This window comes from Heptranchias perlo, chromosome 8 (assembly GCF_035084215.1).
Source record: "Heptranchias perlo isolate sHepPer1 chromosome 8, sHepPer1.hap1, whole genome shotgun sequence".
Classification (NCBI taxonomy): Eukaryota; Metazoa; Chordata; class Chondrichthyes; order Hexanchiformes; family Hexanchidae; genus Heptranchias; species Heptranchias perlo.
The window spans coordinates 79,440,635-79,464,950 of record NC_090332.1 but is presented as its reverse complement, the minus strand read 5'-3'; positions in this window follow the sequence as shown (position 1 = coordinate 79,464,950).

The window sequence follows — 24,316 nt, the reverse complement described above, 5'->3', positions numbered from 1 at the left end:
AAAAGATTGGATTAGTGCACATGAAAGCACATTCAAGAGATACAGAGGCAGAAATTCATTTAGGCCCGTTTTCGGGCCCGAAACAGGTGCTGCACACAGAGCCTGCGCTCCAACCAGGAGGTCCAAGGCCGGCCTGGAACTGGGGCTCGGGCCACATGGATATTATATCGGTGAGCTGCCGGCGCTTGTCATGCCTCAACGCGCAGCTCTATCATTTTAAGAAAATGAATATCGGGCCACTTGCCTGGGTGGGGGGGGGGGCGGGAGTGGAGCGCCAATATTGGGGGGGTAGGGGAGGAGATGATCAGGAGTACTGTGGAGTCGGGGGAGCACTCCTGCTCCTCCAGCAATGATTTTTAAATTTTTTTTAAAACTTACCCACCGCCAAAGGTTCCTAAGTAGAATGCAGGCCCAGGCACAGGACCTGCTCTGTTCGTCCCAATCCAATTTCGCAAAGGGGCCTAAAAGATATATATGTATGGGGTTGCCAGGGACGCCTGCAAAATGACCCAATGCAATATCGGGTCTGATATCTTTCAGGCGTATTTGGGCATTGGCCCTTGAAATTGTCCCTTGTTACACCCATTTCTACCCCACGATATCCAATTCAGATCATAAAGGGGTCCTATTGTTAGACCCCTGGGTTATGCTATCAGAAAATAAGATAGTGGGCAGTACAGGCACACTCCTGAATGTAAGACGTTCACACCACTCATGGGGATGGCCAGCATAACTACACCCAAGAAAATATTTAAGGCATAACCAAACCTCAGAAGAACTAACTACTGATTGTTGTGGACATCTTTTATATACAGCAATGTAACATTTCCATTCTTATAACTGTCCTTTCCATCCAGACTTGTCCACACACACACTTTCCAACAAGTTCATTTATAACTATATCATGTGGCACTCAATGTAAGGTACACAGTACAAGCACAATATTGCTACATGGCACAAACCATATCAAAGTGAAGCAAACTGCTTCCACTCTAGAATGTGACACAGACATATTCAGTTAAAAATGCAAGTTGTACTACAGTAGAGATAAATCCTCTCCAGCGTATCAAATGGTTTTCTTTAATGCTGGTCTTCAGCCTCATTAGATGCCTTTTCACTTGGGTCTTTTAAGATGCAGCTGATCTGAATGTTGAAGACTTGCTTTTCAGTGCTCTCGAACATACCACAATATAAAATGCTTATAAGGCACTTTGTTAATGCAAATCACATTTCACAAAATGGTATCATTTTCTAAAGCAACTCATCACTGCTGTCTTTATAATATTTAAATCATTGGATAAAGCTCACTGTTTAAACACTAATGCTGTGAGAATAGGGGAATAGCAGTCCAGTAACTTAATGGGCCAGAAATCACGCAGAGCGGTGAGGCAACATTCACCGCAGCTCCTGCAAATTTAATTCACGAAAATACTTACTGCGGGCGCTGTGGCACAAAATGTGCGCTATCAACCCAGCTTCTGAGCAGTGTGAGTTGCCGCGCGGCTGGAACAGTCTGTGAGGAGAAGACATGCCCACAAAATCCGTCAGGAAGAGAAGACCCGCCCACAGATTTAGGCTGCATTGCTCAAGCAGGCAAGCAGGCTTCATTCATTTATTGTTAGTATTCGGTATGTCATTGTAAATAAAAATTTTAAACTTCTTTTAGAAAAAGCCAAAGAAATAATTGAATTAAAGAGACAGAAGGGAAAAGTTAAAAAAAAATAATAATTTTTAAATTTTTTTTTAACGACTAAGGACGATTAAAATAAGGAGTAATATGAGACGCCACGTTTTTAAAAGTTAATTTTTAGTTGTTTGGCAGTCATTAAGTCTACCCACGCTGTTAAAACTTAGTTTAGACCTGTATTTTTAAGCGTACCTGTTTGGTGGCGTAGTTAGTTACTTTCCAGCTGGCCAGTTAAGCAAGTTGGCACTTTTTCAATGATTTCTCCGATTGCAGCGTGCGATGGCCCTTTAATTTGAAGCTGTCATATCGCCGGCGAACCACTAGGAGCAAGTTCCGGATTTCTGCGTTTCATTACACATGTGCAAACGCGGGAACTTGCTCCTTCAGTCCACCACTAAAAACTGAGAGCACTGTTGAGCTCCTCCGTTATTATGGGAGCGATTTCTGACCCAATATTTTTAAAATTATGAATAACATGCAGTTTTTTATGGAAAGAAAAATAGTCTTAAAAACTATCAAGTCTCATCTATTGATGAATAATAAGAGAGTACAGTCATGGTGCATTTAGTTTTCAGACTAGAATAGATGTATTGGAAGAAATATAACTTACCAGCATTAGAAAAACAAAATTACCACGGCAAGTAATTAATGATAAGTTTTAACTTACCACTTCAGTGCATAAAGCAATTCAGTTTATCAGGACATAGCTACAGTTGGGATGTCAAATTTAAAAAGCTAAATGGAAGAAAAGCTGTTTAGAAATAATTTTGATCCAATATTTTGTACTGTTTAGAGAGCACATCAAACACTACAAAGTACAACAATAATTTCGAAAGATTTAACTTCAATTTACAAGCCCTTTTTTATAGTGTGGCACACTACATAATTTTAAGTGCTATTCCGACTCCTGCAATCATGGCCCTGCATTATTTGTAAAATAATGGATTATTTTTGATTTTCAAAGTTTGTAAAAAGTTAAAGCGACCTCACTACTTTTAATTGTTTAAATATTTTCATAGTACTCCAAGAGGTTGAATTTCTCACAAGATGAACACAATAATACGCAACCTGTCCTAAATTAAACTCAGCTGGCAACCTTTAGTTAAAATGAAAAGAACATTTCAATTTTTGTTCAGGAATGATTTTTTAAAAAACTACCCTTGATCCTGGCACCAATAAAATAAATAAATCCTCGATTCTTTCTTAGAAAATTCAATATTGAGGACTGGGTGATGCACTGAGTTGGCACTCAGGATTTGAATCCACCCCAGACTGATGGGATGGAATCTTTCTTGCCTATAAGGATCCTATGTGAAATTAACTTGGGCAGTCTTAACCCAGTCCCTAGTGGGTGTGAAGCCCCAGCACAAAACTGCCCCCTACTTTGTGACTAATTGACAATTTCACTCAGAAAAAGGATGACTGGTTTGGGTAGTGGGAAGTGTCACAGCAATCCAGCAGGTTGGATTTTTCTAACGGTGCATCTGAAACAGATTTCTGGAACAGAACAAGCTTTACTCTGTATCTAGCCTTGTTATATTTGCCTTGGGCGCCCAAGATGGTAAGTGCTCCTTACACCAGCACTATTGCCCTTGGTGAGCACTAACATAAGAACTAGGAGCAGGAGTAGGCCATACGGCCGCTTGAGCCTGCTCCACCATTCAATAAGGTCATGGCTGATCTTCTACCTCAACTCCACTTTCCCACCCTATCCCTATATCCCTTGATTTCCTTAGTTTTCAAAAATCTATCAATCTCAGTCTTGAATATACTCAACAACTAAGCATCCACAGCACTCTGGGGTAGAGAATTCCAAAGATTCACATCCCTCAGAGTGAAGAAATTTTTCCTCATGTTGGTCCTAAATGGCCGACCCCTTATCTTGAGACTATGATCTCTACTTCAAGACTCTCCTGCCTCTAAGGGACCCACGTTTACTTTCGCTAATCTCTTCTTTTTTACATACTTGTAGAAGCTCTTACAATCTGTTTTTATATTTCTTGCTAGTTTACTCTCATATTCAAATTTCTCCCTCTTTATCAATTTCTTGGCAATCCTTTGCTGATTTCTAAAACCCTCCCAATCCTCAGGCATACTACTCATTCTGTAAGCCTCTTCTTTTAATCTAATACTATCCTTAACTTCTCTAGTTAGCCATGGTTGGATCATTTCTTCTGAGGGATTTTTATTCCTCAAGGGAATGTATATTCGTTGAGAATTATGAATTATTTCTTTAAATGTTTGCCATTGCTTATCTAGTCATATTTTTAAATCTAATTTCCCAATCTATCTTAGCCAATTTGCCACTCATATCTATGTAATTGGCTTTGTTTAAATTTAAGACCCTAGTTTCGGACTTAATATCACTCTCAAACTCAATATGAAATTCTATCATATTATGATCACTCTGCCCCAGAGCATCCTTAGCTATAAGTTTATGAATTAACCCAGTCTCATTACATAATACTAGATCTAAAATAGTCTGTTCCCTAGTTGGCTCTTCAACATATTGTTCTAGAAAACTCGAATGCATTCCATGAACTCGTCCTCCAAACTACTTTTGCCAATTTGGTTTGCCCAGTCTATATGAAGATTAAAGTCCCCCATGATTATTGCATTACCCTTGTTACATGCTCCTCTAATTTCCTGATTTATACTCTGTCCAACACCATAATTATTGTTAGGGGACCTATAAACTACTCCCACCAGTGTTTTCTGCCGCTTGTTACTTCTTAGCTCCACCCATACTGATTCTACAGTAAGATCCTTTCTCACTACTGTCTTTATCTCATACTTTATTATCAGGGCTCCCCCACCCCCACCCCCCAACTCCCTGCCATCCTTTTCCATTTTGCCTATCTTTGCTAAAAGTCGAGTACGCTGGAATATTTAGTTCCCAACCTTGGTCACCCTACAACCACGTCTAGATCAAACCCATTCATCTCTATTTGTGCCATTAATTCATCTATCTTATTGCAAATACTTCATGCATTCAGATATTGCGCCTTTAATTTTAACTTTTTACTATTTTTTCCTGATGTGACCTTAGTCACTAATACCCCATAACCTTTGTTGAACTCTCTGTCCCTTCCTGACACACTCTGCTTGTCAACACTAAAATTCACAAAAATGTTTTTAAAAAATGGTTGCTTAAAAAAAGAATTATTACCATAAAATAACATCTGTAATTGTAATTGTAACCATTTAGGCATAATACAACAGGAAATTTGCCATTTTATTGTTATTTTCTGGCTCTCATTTATTTCAGTGGAACAAATAGCAACTGATTTTATAAAACTGAAAGCACAAATATTTAAGAATTTGAACTTGCATCTTGATTTCTTTTTCAAAATTCAAAACTAAACAGCAAGTCTCAGCTGAAACACAATTCTCAAAAGCCCAAGGACAAGTAGAAAACTTCATTGTGATATCTTGTGAAGGAGACAAGGATCTTTAAGTACTGAACAACAAGGACATCCTCTGCCATAGCTAGTGCCAAATCAAATAAGCTTTCAAGATGTAAAGCCACAATGGAGCTGAATCCAGCCCTCCTCTTTACTTAAGGTGGCTTAGAGCTGAAGATGCAGTAAATTCAATGAGATATCCTGTCTGAAACAGTTGAGACAAAACATCTCATTCACTCAAGGGATTGACAATTGTGGCATAATTATACACGTATAAAATGCAGAATGAACAAGTCATAGGAATGTTAGGACAGCTGAAAATATTTTTTTGAACAAATACAAAATGTATTGAACAGCATTTAATAAATACTATACAGACAATACAAGATTTGTACACGTTCTCTGTCCGTGATTAGCACACATCCCAAGAGTGCTATCCCACACTCCACTCCGAATCCTAAAACATTATCCTGAATGAAGTAAGCTGGCTTCACGTAGTTGGCAGACTTCAAACATCACTAATACTTCCAGACCCACAAGTACATGGTTACATGATGAACAATATCTTTAATTACTAATAGCATTAATATTTGTGTGCACCCAAGGGGTGTTAAAGTGTTATTTTGTTTAGCAATGTACCCCAGTAAGCAGTGCATTCATTGAATATTTAAACCTACTTTGAGGTTTGCTTTCCATTGTTGTTGTCAAATCTGGGGTGTGTTTAATGAGGAAGAGCCAGCAAAAGCACAATTCTGCAGACTGGAAAACATTTCGAAATTCTAAGAGATAATTCACAAACGCTTTTGATATTACTTATCTTATCCAGGACAAGAATCCTTTACTTGGTTTCCCTTTTTGTTGTCCAAACCGCCTTTTGATGGTACCAATGTTACCGTGCCAAGTAAATGTTGCGGTGGTGATGTTAGTGCTCACCATCGCCAGATAAGCTGTAAAATCGTCTCTTTCACTTCCCTGCTCCTGGACTTGAAAACTGCAGCAGTACTTCAAAAAATGAAAATAAGGTAAAAATAATTTTGTCTAATGATACAATGTCAATTTTTTGTCTGATTACTCTCCTACTCACCTGATGAAGGAGGTAAGCTCCGAAAGCTTGTGATTTAAAATAAAACTGTTGGACTATAACCTGGTGTTGTGCAAGTCCTTACATTTGTCCACCTCAGTCCATCACCGGCATCTCCACATCATGTCTCCTATGAAGCACCTTGGGATATTTTACTACTTAAAAGCACCATGTAAATGTAAGTTGTTGTTATATTGTAGAGCAAGCAAACAGTTCAATGCTGCAGACCTCATCGATATATCTGAAATAATTGGTTTCATTACCCCTGAGGATCCATTATTGGTCTTTCTGAGGGTTGCGCAGAGATTACTGACCTACCCAAATATGAGTAAGTTTGGCTCTTAGCAACTATAGACTTGGACTGCTCTCAGTCACTGGAGGAATATCACTTGCATCTATCCCCAGGAATGACTGATTTTTTTGTCTGACCTTGCTCCCTAAAAAAGAATGACTTCTAAGATACTAAGGGGGAACTGGATTTTTTTTTGGTAAATCCTGACTTCCCTTTTTATGATTTCATTAACAATTTATATATTTCAACTTGAGAAATTATGTCAAGGGACATTAGTCTTCAAAAAATAGCACATTTGTCTGAAATGACTCTCGCTGCCATTTTACTGGAAGTTTTACCCTGTTTCCAATAAATGGACGATCATCTCAGCCAAAATTGCGAGACAGCAATTTCAGCCCAGCGCACTAATTGGCCATGTGCTGGTACCCCAAGGCATAAATTCAAGGCCAATGTGTTTCCACAGCACGCTCAATGTTTGAGCCATCTTTAAATGATCCCACAGTTGATAACTGAGAATTGCAATTTCCTAGACCATTTCTAGGATGTTATTTTACAGAATCTAGGATGTTTGCTGATGATCAATAATTGTATAAGGGAAACTGCTTTTTAAACCTGCATAACTAAGAAGTACACAAACTCCTGACTGGATACAAAGCCCCCGTGAATTAAATGTTGAATTTTTAACGTGACTCTTTGATGACTTCATTCAGCAATAAGTTTAAAAAGGTATGATATCAAATACATTTTAGCCACTTTGGAATGACTAACTCATCGATGAACACCCTTCCTGTCATTGCAGAGCTAAATACAATATCCATCTGTACCTACTTTTGTACTCTTCAAAACTAAAAATGTGACACTAATGGGAGAACACCATTGATGAACCGTTCTGACAGAGAAATACCTAAAGGGCGCTGTTGGATATAATACCTCCATGGAGTGCAACCAAATGAAGTTAACGCCTCACCAAAATGATGAGTAGTGTAGTGATTCAGTATCCATTAGCTTAGGCAACTTCAGCCTAAAACACTTTAAAACTATTTTCACACTGCCAGCTATTTATGGCCCAAGTAAATTGTGTACAGTTAGTTTAATATCTGATGCAGCATTTACATGGGTCCTATATCGGCATTCAAAATATTTAAAGAGTTGGCATTTATTCAGTAATCACAGTTGAAAGAAACCCAGCAACAGCATACAAACGACCAGTCATTTTTTTGAGGAATAGATGTAGATATGTGCATAAGAGACATGCAGGGCATATATTTTTATATATATATATACATATACATATACACACATATATTCATTTCAATTTTTCTTTCAACATTAAACTTAAGCTATGGGCTATTGCTGAAAGAAAAGTAGAAATGTACAAACGTCCCCTATTTAAATGTTTGATCTGTTGGTGCCCCTGAATGAAACATCAATCGCTGGCGAAGAAGGTGTACCCTGCTCACAGGCTTCCCCAGTTCCACTTTTAGACTGGCTGTTAGGAGGTGCACATGAACAACACAAGATGACTGGTGTTGTTTTCTGCGCATTCCCTAACAGCCCAGCTAAGATTGGAAAATGGCCACGTTGAGAGTCAGAACAGATACTCTTAGCAGTTTTTCTTTTATTCGTTCATGGGATGTGGGCGTCGCTGACGAGGCCAGCATTTATTGCCCATCCCTAATTGCCCTTGAGAAAGTGGTGGTGAGCCACCTTCTTGAACCGCTGTTGTGGTGAAGGTTCTCTCACAGTGCTGTTAGGTAGGGAGTTCCAGGATTTTGACCCAGCGACGATGAAGGAACGGCGATATATTTCCAAGTCGGGATGGTGTGTGACTTGGAGGAGAATGTGCAGGTGGTGTTGTTCCCATGTGCCTGCTGTCCTTGTCCTTCTAGGTGGTAGAGGTCACGGGTTTAGGAGGTGCTGTCGAAGAAGCCTTGGCAAGTTGCTGCAGTGCATCCTGTAGATGGTACACACTGCAGCCATGGTGTGCCAGTGGTGAAGGAAGTGAATGTTTGGGGTGGTGGATGGGGTGTCAATAAAGCAGGCTGCTTTGTCCTGGATGATGTCGAGATTCTTGAGTGTTGTTGGAGCTGCACTCATCCAGGCAAGTGGAGAGTGTTCCATCACACTCCTGACTTATGCCTTGTAGATGGTAGAAAGGCTTTGGGGAGACAGGAGGTGAGTCACTCACTGCAAAATACCCAGCCTCTGACCTGATCTTATAGCTACAGTATTTATGTGGCTGGTCCAGTTAAGTTTCTGGTCAATGGTGACCCCCAGGATGTTGATGGTGCGGGAGTCGGCGATAGTAATGCTGTTGAATGTCAAGGGGAGGTGGTTAAACTCTCTCTTGTTGGAGATGGTCATTGCCTGGCACTTGTCTGGTGCGAATGTTACTTGCCGCTTATCAGCCCAAGCCTGGATGTTGTCCAGTCTTGCTGCATGCAGGCACGGACTGCTTCATTATCTGAGGGGTTGCGAATGGAACTGAACACTGTGCAATCATCAGCAAACATCTCCATTTCTGACCTTATGATGGAGGGAAGGTCATTGATGAAGCAGCTGAAGATGGTTGGGCCTAGAACACTGCCCTGAGGAACTCCTGCAGAAATGTCCTGGGGCTGAGATGATTGGCCTGCAACAACCACTACCATCTTCCTTTGTGCTAGGTATGACCCCAGCCACTGGAGAGTTTTCCCCCTGATTCCCATTGACTTCAATTTTACTAGGGCTCCTTGGTGCCACACTCGGTCAAATGCTGCCTTGATGTCAAGGGCAGTCACTCTCACCTCACCTCTGGAATTCAGCTCTTTTATCCATGTTTGGACCAAGGCTGTAATGAGGTCTGGAGCCGAGTGGTACTGGTGGAACTCAAGCTGAGCATTGGTGAGCAGGTTATTGGTGAGTAAGTGCCGCTTGATAGGACTGTCGACAACACCGTCCATCACTTTGCTGATGATTGACTGTAAACTGATGGGGCGGTAATTGGCCAGATTGGATTTGTCCTGCTCTTTGTGGACAGGACATACCTGGGCAATTTTCCACATTGTCAGGTAGATGCCAGTGTTGTAGCTGTACTGGAACAGTTTGGCTAGAGGCGCGGCTAGTTCTGGAGCACAAGTCTTCAGCACTACAGCCGGGATGTTGTCGGGGCCATAATTTATACCATAGTACAAAGAGCAATGATGTGCTCCACCATGCACATTTAAAAATATTTATTTTTAAAACAGTTTCATGACTCAACTATAAAAAAAAATCAACGCCATCACTAGGAAGCAAATAGAATCATTCTGAGATGGGGAGATCCATTGGCAAATAGATATTTTAAAAGCAGAGCTTCCCCAATATCAATAAAGTATTTGCTTTCAGGAGTTAATCGACAAACAGATGAATCCACCATTAAATCACCGGTTCTGATGAAAGGTCATCAACCTGAAACATTAACTCCATTTCTCTCTCCACAGATACTGCCTGACCTGCTGAGTGTTTTCCAGCATTTTCCGTTTATATTTCAGAATTCCAGCATCCACAATATTTTGCTTTTGATTAAATCATTATTATTTGAATAAATTCCTCCATCTGATTACATATCTGGAAAATATAGTATATGTTATGTGTATGTATATTATGTAGAGCAAGACACTCTATTCCTGTTGGAAAAAAATGGTTATACTATAGTACTTACCTCATGACTAGCTAATTGTCAATTTGCCAGAGAATGGGAACAGTTTGCTAAATATAAGGGTTGATTCCAGGAAATAGCTGGATGTAACTTATTGGGCTCGATATTAGGAGGGAGGCGGGTTGGCAGCGGGGGGTCGACTGGGCGCGTGGGTAACGCGCCCATTGAATTCGGGGTGCTCCGCACACGATCGCAGCCTAATTGAAGGCACTTACCTTGGCTTCCGGGTTTCGCGCTGGAAAGCTGGGCAGCAGGCAGACTGTGCACCCGCATCATAGGCTGTCAGCTGGAGGAGCCCTATTTAAAGGGACAGTCCTCCACTGACTGATGCTGCAGAAAGGAGCCAAAATTACAGCATGGAGCAGCCCAGGGGGAAGGCTGCTCCAAGCTTTAATGATGCCTCACTCTAGGTCCTACTGGATGGGGTGTGGAGAAGGGGGAGGACAGAGATCTTCTCCCTGGCGGATGGGAGGAAGTGGCCTGCCTCTGCCACCACGAAGGCCTGGCTTGATGTGGCAAAGGAGGTCACCAGAACCACCAATATATCGCGCACCTGCATACAGTCAGGAGGCGCTTCAATGACCTAAGCAGGTCAGCCGAAGTGAGCACACTTACTCATTCCCCTACACTCCGTCTGCCACATCACTGCCCCCACCCCACATCTCCTTCTGCACTGCCAACAATACTCTACCACACCACTCCTCACACCCACTCAAAGCTCATCCTCATCGTACCTGCACTTACTCACCTCGCCAGTACTCATCCCGCCACTACCACTCAACCCAATCCTCATACAATCTCATGGCTCTATCTCATACTCATCCTCTCATGCATCTCTTTCACGGTCAGCCTCACCCAGCCTGCCACTACCTGTGCAGCAGCCACAGGGCATGCATCACATATGTGTAGTAGGAAGCGTAAGGCAAACGTGTCGTAAGCATGAAGGGGATGCACAAGAGTGTTTGAGGGTTTGTCATGGTTTTTACTTATATTTGATTTCTGATCAACTCACATTACATATTATATTATCACCACTTTTGCCACGTCTTTGCAAATCTTGTCTGGTTTGTGCAATGTTGCCCATTCCTGAGGATCACTATGAAGACCCACAACTGATGCCACCCATTGTGTCACTGCAGAGTGGGTGTAGGTGTATTTGCAGGGCTCTTTTGTGCAGACGACTGAGAGACGTCGGCGATGTCCCCGGTGGCACCCTGGAAGGATGCGGAGGAGAAGTTGTTGAGGGCAGTGGTGACTTTGACAGCGACAGGTAAGAAGATGGTGCTCGGGCCAGCCGGGAGCAGCTCGGCATGAAGGAGGCTGCAGATGTCCACGACTACATGTCGAGTGACTCTGAGCCTTTGTGTGCACTGCTGCTCAGGGAGGTGCAGTAAGCTGAGTCTCGGTCTGTCGACCCTGTGACGAGGGTAGTGCCTTCTGCGACATATCTCTCTCTGCCGTTGCCCTCCCTCCTGCTGTGCAGGTGGATGTGTCACAGCACTGTATTGTGGAGCTCCACGTGTCAGAGGTGGACGGCGTGGCCAGCGAGGCTGGTGATGCTGTTTGCCCTCCGAGGAGGTCATGACTGCAGCTACAGCGGCCCCCATCCGGAAGATGTACATTTGAGGGGGTCCGCAAAGTAGGTAAATGTGTCTGCACACCGGGGTTGAGGTTGCAAGTTTGTGAATTTTATTGTTAGGAGAAGGGTGGTGGAGGCCAAACTTTGTCCAAAGTGACAGAGTGGCCTCCTGCAATGAGTGAGGGTCTCCCCCCCCCACCTGTCAAATAGACCTTTGCAGCAGCCACAGGCTGGTGGCTGCAACACGTCCATTTCAACTGGGACTGTTTCCCCCAGTACGGGAAACACTCTCAGTTCAGATGAAAATCCCACCCCTCCTAAAATAATCCTACAAATGAGGTTTGCTAACAACCTGAACTATCAAATTAATTGCCTTAAGTGGGAGCCCGCCGGCTTTAATTGCCGGTGGGAGTCCTGTATGCGGGGCCTGCGCGCGCATCAAACGCGTCACTGGGAAACCCGAAAGTGGGCGGGTTGGAGCCGGGCTCCGGAACTGCCCCAGAAATCCCCAATTTTCGGAGCCCCCCCGTCACAAACCCACCTGCTTGGACATCCAAAAATCGAGCCCATTGTATCCGTTTGGTCAGATTTTATAGTATTTTGTAGTTTTGGTCTTTGCAAAACTGCCTCTGAAACTCATATTTTAAAAGAATTGTGTACAAATGTCTTCTAACTAAGCCCAGTTTTGTTTTACGACACAGTAATCGATCTGCGGCACTGAATTAAATGTCAGGACTCTGGTGATGATCACCAATGTTTGTTTTATTCTCATGGTTACTGACACCATCAGAATGTCTCCAATAAATTATAGAGGCCTTGAAATTATATTGTACGAATATCAGTGAACCTTTAGTGCATTTATATGAAATTCCGTTGCCCATTATTTTAATGGAGAATTAATTTGTTTATTTTAAATGTTTTAAATAGATTAATGCCTCCTCTAATATAGAGGGCAAAGGAATTTCATATGAACATGTTAAACATTCATTTGTTCATTCCTTTTATATAAACACTTTTGTAAAACTTAAAATAGTCACATAACTCAGATATTTATGGATGACATTTTATTATATAATTTCCAATTTCTGAAACCAAATCACCATTATTTGTTAACACAATGGTAAAGCATATTTCTATTTGTGTACAACACAATTTTTAAAATCTGTTTTGTTACAGATGAGCTGGTGTTTGAGTTAAAAGCATTTTCTACTTTAGGAAATATTTACGAAATGTACATATTATTTGACCAAAGTCCGAATCATTTGTTGAAGAATTGTGCTGTCGTATGCAATGAAGATAGTCTTTCTTGCAAATACAATTCTTAGAACAGTAGATATAAAAATAAATCAAACAGCATCCCCATTGTCTCTTAACAGGACTGAATGAAATCTATGGACAATATCATCCACATCTAGTGCGATCAACCTGGTCTCCCAGGCAAATTTGCTAAACCTTTAGAGGAACTTGTCACATTAACTTTGCTGGGTGGATTATCAACTGACACTGCCGAAAAAGTTTTTTTTAAATCCCTCACTATTACAAAAAGAAACCTTAAAACTTTTCAGATCCTTTTCCCAATTGCCCTTAAACTCATTCCTATAAATTAGCACCAAATCATTTCTCCAACCACTTCTGCCACTGCCAGCTGAATATTGGCTGCTTAAGAAGTGCTGTGTCTCTCTACTATTCTTCAATCGATACTTCAAAGAACTGATATTTGGGATTAATGTGTCAAATCCTATGTTCCTTTCCCCATTACTGACTCACACAGAGCTGTCAGATCAGGATGGACTGTCCAGAGACCATCTCCAAAAGAATAGATAATATAAAGTAAAATCAATTATGAATCAGATCTGCATAACAACAAATTCTAATACCCATTTATTTTATTATTTAACCAATAATACAGAGGGGTCAGTTGCTACCTCACAATATAATAATAATTACTCTATTGAACAAACTCTGATCAATAATAGGATAAATGATATTATTGGCTCTACATCATTCTTAGTTTGATTGACAGCATAGCACTGCATGTGGATTATTAAAGAAGTACACAGATATTGACCAATATTCAAATGCCAAGACCATTCCTCTTGCACAAAACACACCTTCTGCCACGTGATTATGGAGCAGTAGCATCAGTGACCATGGAGAAATGCATGGACAGGAGCATCCCACCCTCCTGGCTAAAGAAACTGTTAGATAGCGGTGACAACCTGAAAAACAGAGAATATTTAATTTAAATGAAAGAAGTGCCATGATCTCTTTTTAATTAACTTCCACCAATTTCTAGTGTGTTTTTTCTTTGTCTGGCGAGGAAGCACTGAATCAATCTGGATCATTCTAGGCTTATATGCAACTATTGGACTGTGGCCAAATTCAGACAACCTTAGATTTTGAGGTATTCCTTGGACATTTTTGTGTCCCATTTTTCTAGTCCCGTGCAGTGGGGAGAAAAATGCCCTTCTTCAAATGTGCATCACCATAAGTCATTATAGCTGCCAAAAATGACTTAATTCCTGGTAGTCTAATGACGGGGAGCATCTGATTCGGGCAGTTTTACAGGGAGTATGTATCCATTCATCAGTGTTCCAAGTGGGAATGGTTGTTCCTATATTTGCTGGTGATAAGTTTGTCTCTGATCCAGGGCAGACACCCGAGGGGAGAGGGTCTTGTATTCCCTAATGGTCAGTACATATCCAAGTTTTTGTTTTTTTAATAATTTTCTCAACTGCTTTCCTGAAGGAGCTGACTCTTGACGAGTTCCACAGCCTCTACTATCTTACACCTTTCTTCATGTCCGAGCCCAGATGGTAGCTGATTTGACCATATAGCCAACCCTGATCTAGTTCTCACATGATGTCCTGTATACACACTTTCCAGCAGAGGTCACTGGATAACAATTGGAAGTTGGAAGCTTGGCTGATTTTTCTCCTCCCTAACCCATGGATGTTAAGGTTAATTGTAACACCCCAACTGAGATCAATTAATTCAAATGACAGACCAGGAATCAAATCTGTTTGTCTTAGGCATAGAGTGGGTGATGCCTTTACCATCAGGCCATTGCGCCATTGGAAAAGCTCAGTATGCAACATCTGAAGGCCAGTTAGGGAGGTGCAGTGCTGAAATTATGCTGGCATCTTCTAGAGCTCACACTTAGTGATGACATGAAGAGCCCCCTTCACCATTGGACATCCAAGGCCTAGTACACAAGGCCCATAACACTGCATTGTGTACCAATGTGCATAATATACTCAAAACTACAAATTCACTTAGAACCTTAGGCATGATTTCATCGGAGGTGTGGCGGCGGGAGGGGCATAGATATTCCTGTCGAGAAACCCGGAAGTACGGGTTTTCCGGACATCCTTACAATTTTGACATAAGAACATCTTTTTTTTTTGACGGTTTCCCACCCGAGAGGCCGGCCTCATTGACAGGCTGGCCTCAGTCGGGCAGCGGAAGAGGAAGGAAGAGGAAGTGAACAGGTAAGTGTTAGATTGGGAGTGGAGTCATTGACGGGAGTGTCAGGGGTCACCGGGGGAGGGTCAGTCATCGGGGGTCGAGGTCGGGGGTCATCGCGGGGCTCAGAGATCGTGGGAGGGTCGGAGATTGTGGAGGGGATCGGAGATCTTGGGGGTTGGGGTTGGGGGTCATCGCGGGGGTTGGAGATCATGTGGGGGCCAGAGTTCATGGGGTGGTCGCTGCAGGTAGGCTTGTTGGGCTTGGGGGAAGCACTCCTGCTCCTTCAGGCCCACAAGCATTGCGATAAAGGCACTTACCTGCAGTTTCGGGCCTTCTCACCTCCTCTCACGTGGCGTGAATCAGAAGACCCGGGAATCCCGGCCCCCAGGGGTTAAAAACAAAAAATCTGTCAAAATGGAGGCTCGCCGCCTCCTTGAAAGCTTTTAATGACTGACCCGCCTCCTGAGAGCAGGTTGGTCGCCCACCCCTCGTCCTGCCTCCGTGAAAACTGGAAGTGGGCGTGGGCGGGTTGGGGGCAGGTTGGGGCCAGGTTTTAGATTTTAAACATTTTTACTGCAACCCCCCACCGCCCTCAACCCACCCGTTTTTCCCATTTAAAATCATACCCCTTGAGTCCAATTTTTTGAAGTTCAACATTACATTCAATGAATTAAAGTGGAGAAAATGTGGCTGCCCTGGCTCCAGAAGTCTTCAGTATACTTTGAAAATCCAGAATAATATTTGCTAAATATACTAGGGATATCTATTGGTATAATATCAATTCCCATCACCCTTTGTTTCTATTATACTGATGGGCTGTCTGATTTAATGTTTTTGATAACTGGAATGTACCTATTGTATAACTAGAATGTCACTGACGATTAGAGAATTGAACTCAGGACTAACATGCAATTATACATTGATGTGAAAGTATATAAATAGCCAGGGAGTCAGGGCCTGATCTGACTTGTGAGTTCACTAAAGCCAAACAGTGTGAGAACCACTGCAGGACAATGGCATTGCTCTTGAGCTGAAGGCAGGGAAATTCAGTCAGCACTGGACCTCCTGGGAACTTTTAAATCTCCGCCTGAAATCTTTTTAATGTTATGAAAAAGTGGACACCATTGTCTGTGTTCTCCTAACACTGAAAATTAGCCATCCAGGCAACAGAGCACTGCACCTGCATCCAAGCAGGTCGACACAGAACTTCATTGTGATTAATCTCACTGTGCCCTGCAGGAGGTGCAGTGGGCAATTTAAATCTGGCCAGCCAACTGAGCATCACAATCCGTTCTGAGAATGGTAGCTGCTGTATAATTGCAGCCTAAATCTAGAACTGGTCAAAACCAACAAAGGGCACTTGACTTTGATTGTTTAAGATAGCACAATAAAAGCATTAGTTAGAAATAAGATTCTCGGTCAGTGGGGGTCTATAAAGGCACAAGAAAATATGTTTTAAAATTGCATTAAAAAGATTCAAAAAGAGACCAAAGGTGGTCTGATGAGTGAATACAGTTACCCATGTAGTCTGATAAGATAATATTTTAGACCCTTGGTCTGTGTTGAGTCAGTTGATCAAATGAAATTTAAAAGAACGGTAAAGTATTCTACAAATATATCAGTAAAAAGAGAATTGTTAAATGTGAGGTGGGACCTCAGTGAGCAGAGGATAGTGAGTTAGTAGAGATTAAATGATTATTAGTCAGATACTTTACAAGTATTTTGCTTTGATTTTAACTAAAAGAAGAATATTCAGGAAGAGGTAAGTCCTGAATTGGATTAAAGCAAGATATGAGATATTATAATCAATAAATGTATTAGAGAAGTTCCAGCATAGATTTGTAAATGATAAGTCATGTCTAACTAACCTAGTTGAATTTTTTGGGAGGTCATAGATAAGGTAGATAAAGGAGTGTTGATTGATGTTGTTTATATGGACTTCCAGAAAGCATACAATAAGGTTCTACATATGACACTGTTAGCAATAATGGAAGCATATGGAATGGGAGGCATCCTATTGACATGGGTAGGGAACTGGTTAGGAGTTAGGAGACAGACAGTGGGGATAATGGGTATGTACTCCAATTGGCAGGATGTGACTTTTTTTTATTTGTTCATGGGATGTGGGCATCGCTGGCAAGGCCAGCATTTATTGCCCATCCCTAATTGCCCTTGAGAAGGTGGTGGTGAGCTGCCTTCTTGAACTGCTGCAGTCCGTGTGGTGAAGGTTCTCCCACAGTGCGGTTAGATAGCGAGTTCCAGGATTTTGACCCAGCGACAATGAAGGAACGGTGATATATTTCCAAGTCGGGATGGTGTGTGACTTGGAGGGGAATGTGCAGGTGGTGTTGTTCCCATGTGTCTGATGCCCTTGTCCTTCTAGGTGGTAGAGGTCACGAGTTTGGGAGGTGCTGTCGAAGAAGTCTTGGCAAGTTGCTGCAGTGCATCCTGTAAATGGTACACACTGTAGCCACTGTGCGCTGGTGGTGGAGGGAGTGAATGTTTAGGGTGGTGGATGGGGTGCCAATCAAGCAGGCTGCTTTGTCCTGGATGGTTACGAGCTTCTTGAGTGTTGTTGGAGCTGCACTCATCCAGGCAAGTGGAGAGTATTCCATCACACTCCTGACATGTGCCTTGTAGATGGTGGAAAGGCTTTGGGGAGTCAGGAGGTGAGTCACTCGCTGCAGAATACCCAGCCTCTGACCTGCTCTTGTAGCCACAGTAATTATGTGGCTGGTCCAGTTAAGTTTCTGGTCAATGGTGACCCCCTAATGGTGTCTCCCAGGGATCTGTACTGGAACCTCAACTTTTCACTATATTTATAAAAGATTTAGATGAAGGATGAGAGAGCCGTATATCGAAGTTTGTTGATAACACTAAATCAGGTAGTGTGGTAAGTAATCTAGACAGCAAAAAGTTGCAAATAGACACTGATAGATTAAGTGAGTGGGCAAAACTGTGGCAGATGGAGTTCAATGTGGGGAAGTGTGAGGTCATTTAAATGTTCAATTGACCTAACCTCAACAGCTTTTTGGAGGAGAGAGTTCCAGATTTCCATTACCCTTTGTGTGAATAAGTGCTTCCTGGCATCCCCCCTGAGCTGCCTGGCTCTAATTTTAAGGTTATGCACCCTTGTTCTGGATGCCCCCACTAGCGGCAATAGTTTCTTTCTATCAAATCCTTTAATCATCTTAAACAGCTCAATTAGATCACCCCTTAATCTTCTATACTCAAGAGAATACAAGCCTAGTCTATGCAACCTGTCCTCATAGTTTAACCCTTTTAACCCCAGTATCATTCTGGTGAATCTGCACTGCACCTCCTCCAAGGCCAATATATCCTTCATGAGGTGCGGTGCCCAGAACTGAACACAGTACTCTAAATGGGGTCTAACCAGAGCTTTATATAACTATAACGTAACTTGTACCCCTTTGTATTCCAGCTCCCTTGAGATAAAGGCCAACATTCCATTAGCTTTTTAAATTATTTTTTGTACATGTCCACTAGCTTTTAGTGATTTCTGTATTTGGGCCCCTAAATTTCTTTGCTCATCCACAGTTCCTAACTTCTCATAATTTAGAAAATACTCTGATCTATCTTTCTTAGGTCCAAAGTGTATAATCTCACACTCCCCCCCCCCCCCCACCCCATTAAACTCCATATGCCATAGTTGTGGCCACTCACTTAATCTAGCAATGTCCCTTTGCAACTTTCTGCTCCCATCTACACTATTTACTGCACCACCTAACTTAGTGTCATCAGCACACTTGGATATATGGCTCTCTATTCCTTCATCTAAGTCATTTATAAATATAGTGAAAAGCTGACACCCCAGTACAGATCCCCGGAGGGCATCACTAAGTCACATCCTGCGAATTGGAGTACATACCCATTATCCCTACTCTCCGTCTCCTACCTCCTAATCAATTTCCTACCCATGTCAATAGGTTGCCTCCAATTCTATGTGCTTCCATTTTTGCTAACAGTCTCTTATGTGGAACCTTATCGAATGCCTTCTGGAAGTCCATATAAACAACACCCATAGATATTCCTTTATCTGCAACTTTAGTTACCTCCTCAAAAAATTCAACTAGATTCATTAGATATGACTTACCCTTTACAAATCCATTCTGGCTCTTTCTGATCAGTTCATGTTTGTCCATGTGCTCAGTCATTGTCCCTAATATTGGATTCTAGTAACTTCTCCACAACAGGCATTAGACTAATAGGCCTATAATTTCCTAGTTTGTCTCTTTCTTAAATGATGGAGTGATGTTGGCAATTTTCTATTCCAAGGGGACAATTCCTGAATCAAGAGAGTTTTGGAAGATCATGACTAGAGCATTTACAATTTCCTCATCTATTTATTTTAATACACTGGGATGAAAACCATCAACTCCTGGAGATTTATCTATGTTTAGTCTCAGTACTCCTTCTATAGGAAGGATGTTGAGGCAATAGAGAGGGTACAGCACAGATTCACTAGGATGCTGCCTGGTATGCAAATGTATAAATATGAAAGAGTTGAAAAATTGGGCTGTTTTCATTGGAACAGGGTGATTTGATTTTTAAAAATGTAATTATGAAGGGATTTTACATTGGATTACATGGAAATTACAACATGGAAATGGGTCATTTGGCTCAACCAGTCTGTGTTGGGGTTTATCCTTCACATAAGCATTCGTCCTAATCCCATGTGCCAGCTCACTTCATATATCCCTTTAATCTTCTTTCCTTCAACCACCTATCTAACCTACTCTTAAATGTTGACATGGGACAGAGTAAGGACTGTTTCCAGTGTTTGATGGGTCTAGAATGAGGGGACATAGATAAAAGATTAAATGTAAGAGATTTAGGATAGACAGCAGAAGAAACCTTTTTACACAGAGGGTTGTGAGTCTATGGAATGCATTATCAGAGTTTGTGATTGAAGCAGAGACCATATCAACATTTAAGGAGAGATTGGATAAACGGTCGAAGGAAATGGGAATAAAAGGATGTGGGAACAGAGGGGAGACATGGGATTAGGACAACTGCTCAAGTGGAAGATAAACACCAGCACCGAGTGATTGGGCGTCTTTTTTCCATGATGTCATTTCTAAGTAATTCTATGCAATCTCAGTTGATGAGGTGCGAGGACAACAATAATTGGCCTCAGTGTCCCTGAGCTAGAGAGAGAGAGAGAAAATCAGTCAGAGTTCCCATTCTAAATCACCATCCAGTGAAAAAGATCAGGCTCAAATTTGGTGCTATTGACGGTTGAACTATTATTTGATTAATCTTTTGTGATATTCCTTTTTAAATAGACAAAACCGACTTTTCTGAAAAGTTGTCAGTATCATTCTATAGAGCCTTATGAATTTCACTTAAGGTTTAATTGGGGCTCAGAAGCATTATTGCACTTCAAAGGCTTGTAAGTTACAGATACGTATTAAAGTTTAAAACGGTTTTTCCTTTCTCGCAGGTTTGCAACCTCGTGGTTTAAGTTGCCTTCACCCAAACCGAGCATGTTAAAAATAGCCAGAATGCAACGGTTTACGTCTTTGGAAATTGCAGTCAGATTTCTGTGCCAAAATCAACACAAAAGCCAGATTACAATATCCGGACTTTTCCAAGAACACCAAATATTGAAATTGTGCCGGGGTTATCTTTGAATTTGCCTTCCCCGGATTTCAGATGGAAATAATATGAGACAATATTACAGAGTTTGTAACTATGGTTAGTCCATGATCATTCCATTCATTACGCGTGAATATTGAAATGCCCCGTGCTCTAAAACATATCTTGGTGATGGAATATGAATGTGCACGGTATTTAAAGTCAAAAAATGTTAACATTTACAATTATGCTGTCAACATAAATAGGTACCTGTGCATTATATGCTGCCTGTCTCTATACATACTACTACTGAATTTTGTTGCGAGCGGATCTGGCAGCATGAGCTGCGGTTCAAATTTCTTGATGTACACTGACTAAAATATGTTAATGACAGATCAGTAATAAACTGTGTGGTTTGAAAGCGAGCTTCTACACGTTCCGCAGATTTAAGCAGTGTTAGTGCCAGTCAAAAAATTGAGGGGATTAGAAACAATCACCTAACGCTGTACTTTAAAAAAAAACTTGTTTATATTTAAAACACCCATTGAATCAAATAAATGACGGTATTTTAAATGAAATAACAAAATAACGCGATTAGTGTTCTTCCTCGCAACTTTACGCCATATTATCCTTTGGCAACAGAAGACATTTTCCTGTACAGTCATTTCAATCCCTGTGTACATGTTCTTAATAGGTTTTTTTCCGCATCCTTACTAGAGCATTACTTCAATGTTGATATAGTCAATTCATAACACTTTTTTTTACAGTTCAGACTTACACTAGATTTAGTCAGTCAAAAGCAAATCTAAAATGAATGCAGTAATGAGAAAGTGTTTAAAGAGCATTATCATAACCTTGTGCTGTATCAGTGTAAGCGAAACCTAATCGTTGAACACTCGGTTAACTTTCAGCGGGCTTTCTATTGTCACTGACTGGGGTTCATTCATGTCAGTTCATTATCTTCATATGGCCGCAGAATCCTTTTGAACAGTTAATATTTTCTCTAGATTGCATAGTTTACTACATCTATCGCTCAGATTGTGTGCACTGTCTAGTCTTACATAATGCACCATCTATTCGTGTTAAAGCAGGTAATTCAGCCTCTATGCAATCAGGTTAAAAATTAAATGGCCATATTTCAATTGCGACGGAAAACATGTTATACTCCAAAAGTTTGAAGTGAATTATTTTTTTACATCAATTAATGTTCTTCACAGAGCAGCAAAGTCTCGCGACTGGACTTTTTATTACGGAACAGGAATTAACTGTTAGAGAAGCTTACCGTTTAAAAGAAAATGTGTCTTTTTATCTATATGTCTTTTAAATAGGTATTTACACCATACATTGTTCGTGCACTTGTACACACCGAGCTGAAGCAGACTACTTCAGGGGAATTTGTCATATTGTTTATTTATTTCCAATTTATGTCATGCTTTTTCTGCATTTTTCGTCGACTTAAAATTGTAATGGTGATTGCTGTTTTTGAGATGAAACACCAATTTATAATTCCAACCCTGATTGTTTACCTGAAATACAACTGTCAAACTGTAAAACGTTTATGTTTACGAAATACAAAATCTTGTTATTTGGCCCACATCCACAACTATTAATAGTAAGAGCAGGGGTACTGTTCCATAAACTTGTGTAATAGTGGACATTTCTATTACTTTTAGACTGTGCCATCCCAAATTAGTATCATACATTTTGAAATATACCCTCTCCTAAACTGTTGTGCTGTTTATTTTCGGGGTTTGACGGTCCTTTCTTACAAAATTTCTTACAAAATTCAACTTTTGAAGTGATACCTCGTAAAGAGACTTTCGATTATCGCTGTTTTCTCTATCTTCGGGGTTTGTGGCTTTATTATACGAGATTAACAACGAGACTTTTGTGGGCATATAGATACCGTTTGTGTAGTAATAACATCAATATTAATTCACAATGCGGCACTGCTACAGGCCTTTGCACAGCGGATCATTAACAAAGCAAACCGTTTTCTATTTGTAAGAACACACACCTGTTAGAAGCAAACCAGGGGATGTGGTGAGGACGGAAATGTCTGATAATGACCAGAACTTACCCATGGACACTAATCCTGACAATATATCGCCTAGACCGTAGGCGTCCTGTTTGCAAACACGATTTCAAACCATCCAGTTGGGATTATCATTTAGCTGTGCGGTTCTTTTCCCAAACTCTCGTTCACCGTAGAAACATGATATGGTTACTACCCTGCAAGTTCCAATTACTAATTGTGAGGCCTGTTAAGTTAGTAATTCTCAGCTCCTCTCTTAGACGGGCAAAGCTGGCGCTGTTTGAGAACAGTCCCATGTCAACTCGCCTGGTCGGCACCGCTTGTATTAAACTCGAGGTGCATAATTCCAGGATTAGTGGCAACTTTTATTGACAATGTCTCCCTTTTCCTAACATCTCGAGTGGCAGCAAGTCATTGAGTCTGACTGGTCTCCTCGTCTAAAACCATAGTCTTCAGGAATCCAGCATCAAATAGTATCTAGGCAAATATAAGTACTTAATTCTGCAACACGACTAATAAAGCAATAAGCTTCACTTCCCAGAGATGTGTGGAATTATTAAACACTAATTCAGGAAAGGATAGTAATAATGACGCTTTGCCACGGCGGTGATTATTTTGCCTGAAATACTTTCTAAGACCCCATGGATAAAAGTAAGAAAGCGACTGGTCTTCTTTGCAGCGCTGTAAATGCCTGAACTTCTAACCATCTTTTATAACGAAAACATGTTGCATTAGATGCCCGGTGGTGATATTTGTGTTTAGTTATACCTTTCTAATGAAAATAAATCAAAAAATGTACAAGCAAATTTCAGGCTAAGCAGGGAATTAAGAGATGGCTGTGTTGATCCCCAATTAACAAATGCTGCCAGTGATCGGGTTAGAATTTAGCACAACGAGAATGGCTATTAAAATTAGGAACCTTTTTCAAAATGCCCAGTTTAGTTTTATTCCATTTTTTAAAAATGCAATATATTACAAAGCTTTACAAACGCGCGTCTATAAATCCGCGGTGGGCAAACTGACTTCGGTAGCAGAATGTTATGGTTTATAAATGAGCATTGGAAATACAAGTGCATTTTAAAAGCCAACTAAAATAAATGTTTTTTTAATATCTCTGCAGTTTAAATTAGGTGTAGCAGATTGATAAAGCCTTTGTTTAGAGGTATCAATCCAACACTCGGCTTACTATTTATATCATTTTAATACTGAATTACTAAAGCCCCTATCCCTTTTATGGCCAATATAATGTATCCCAAACATTAACACTGAATTCAGCTGTTGTCTAGGTTCACCTTTCTAAGTTATCTGGATTTACCTTTCTTACAGATTTCCCGGGATAGCTTTGAACACATAAGTGAATAGAAATAAAATAAAATATAATAAAATGTATATTAAATAACATCTTAGCGGAATCATTGCTTTCAAAAATTGCATTGTTTAAAAAAACAGGAAGGCATTGTGCAGCATTTATTTTAGTGAGAATTTGCTAAAAC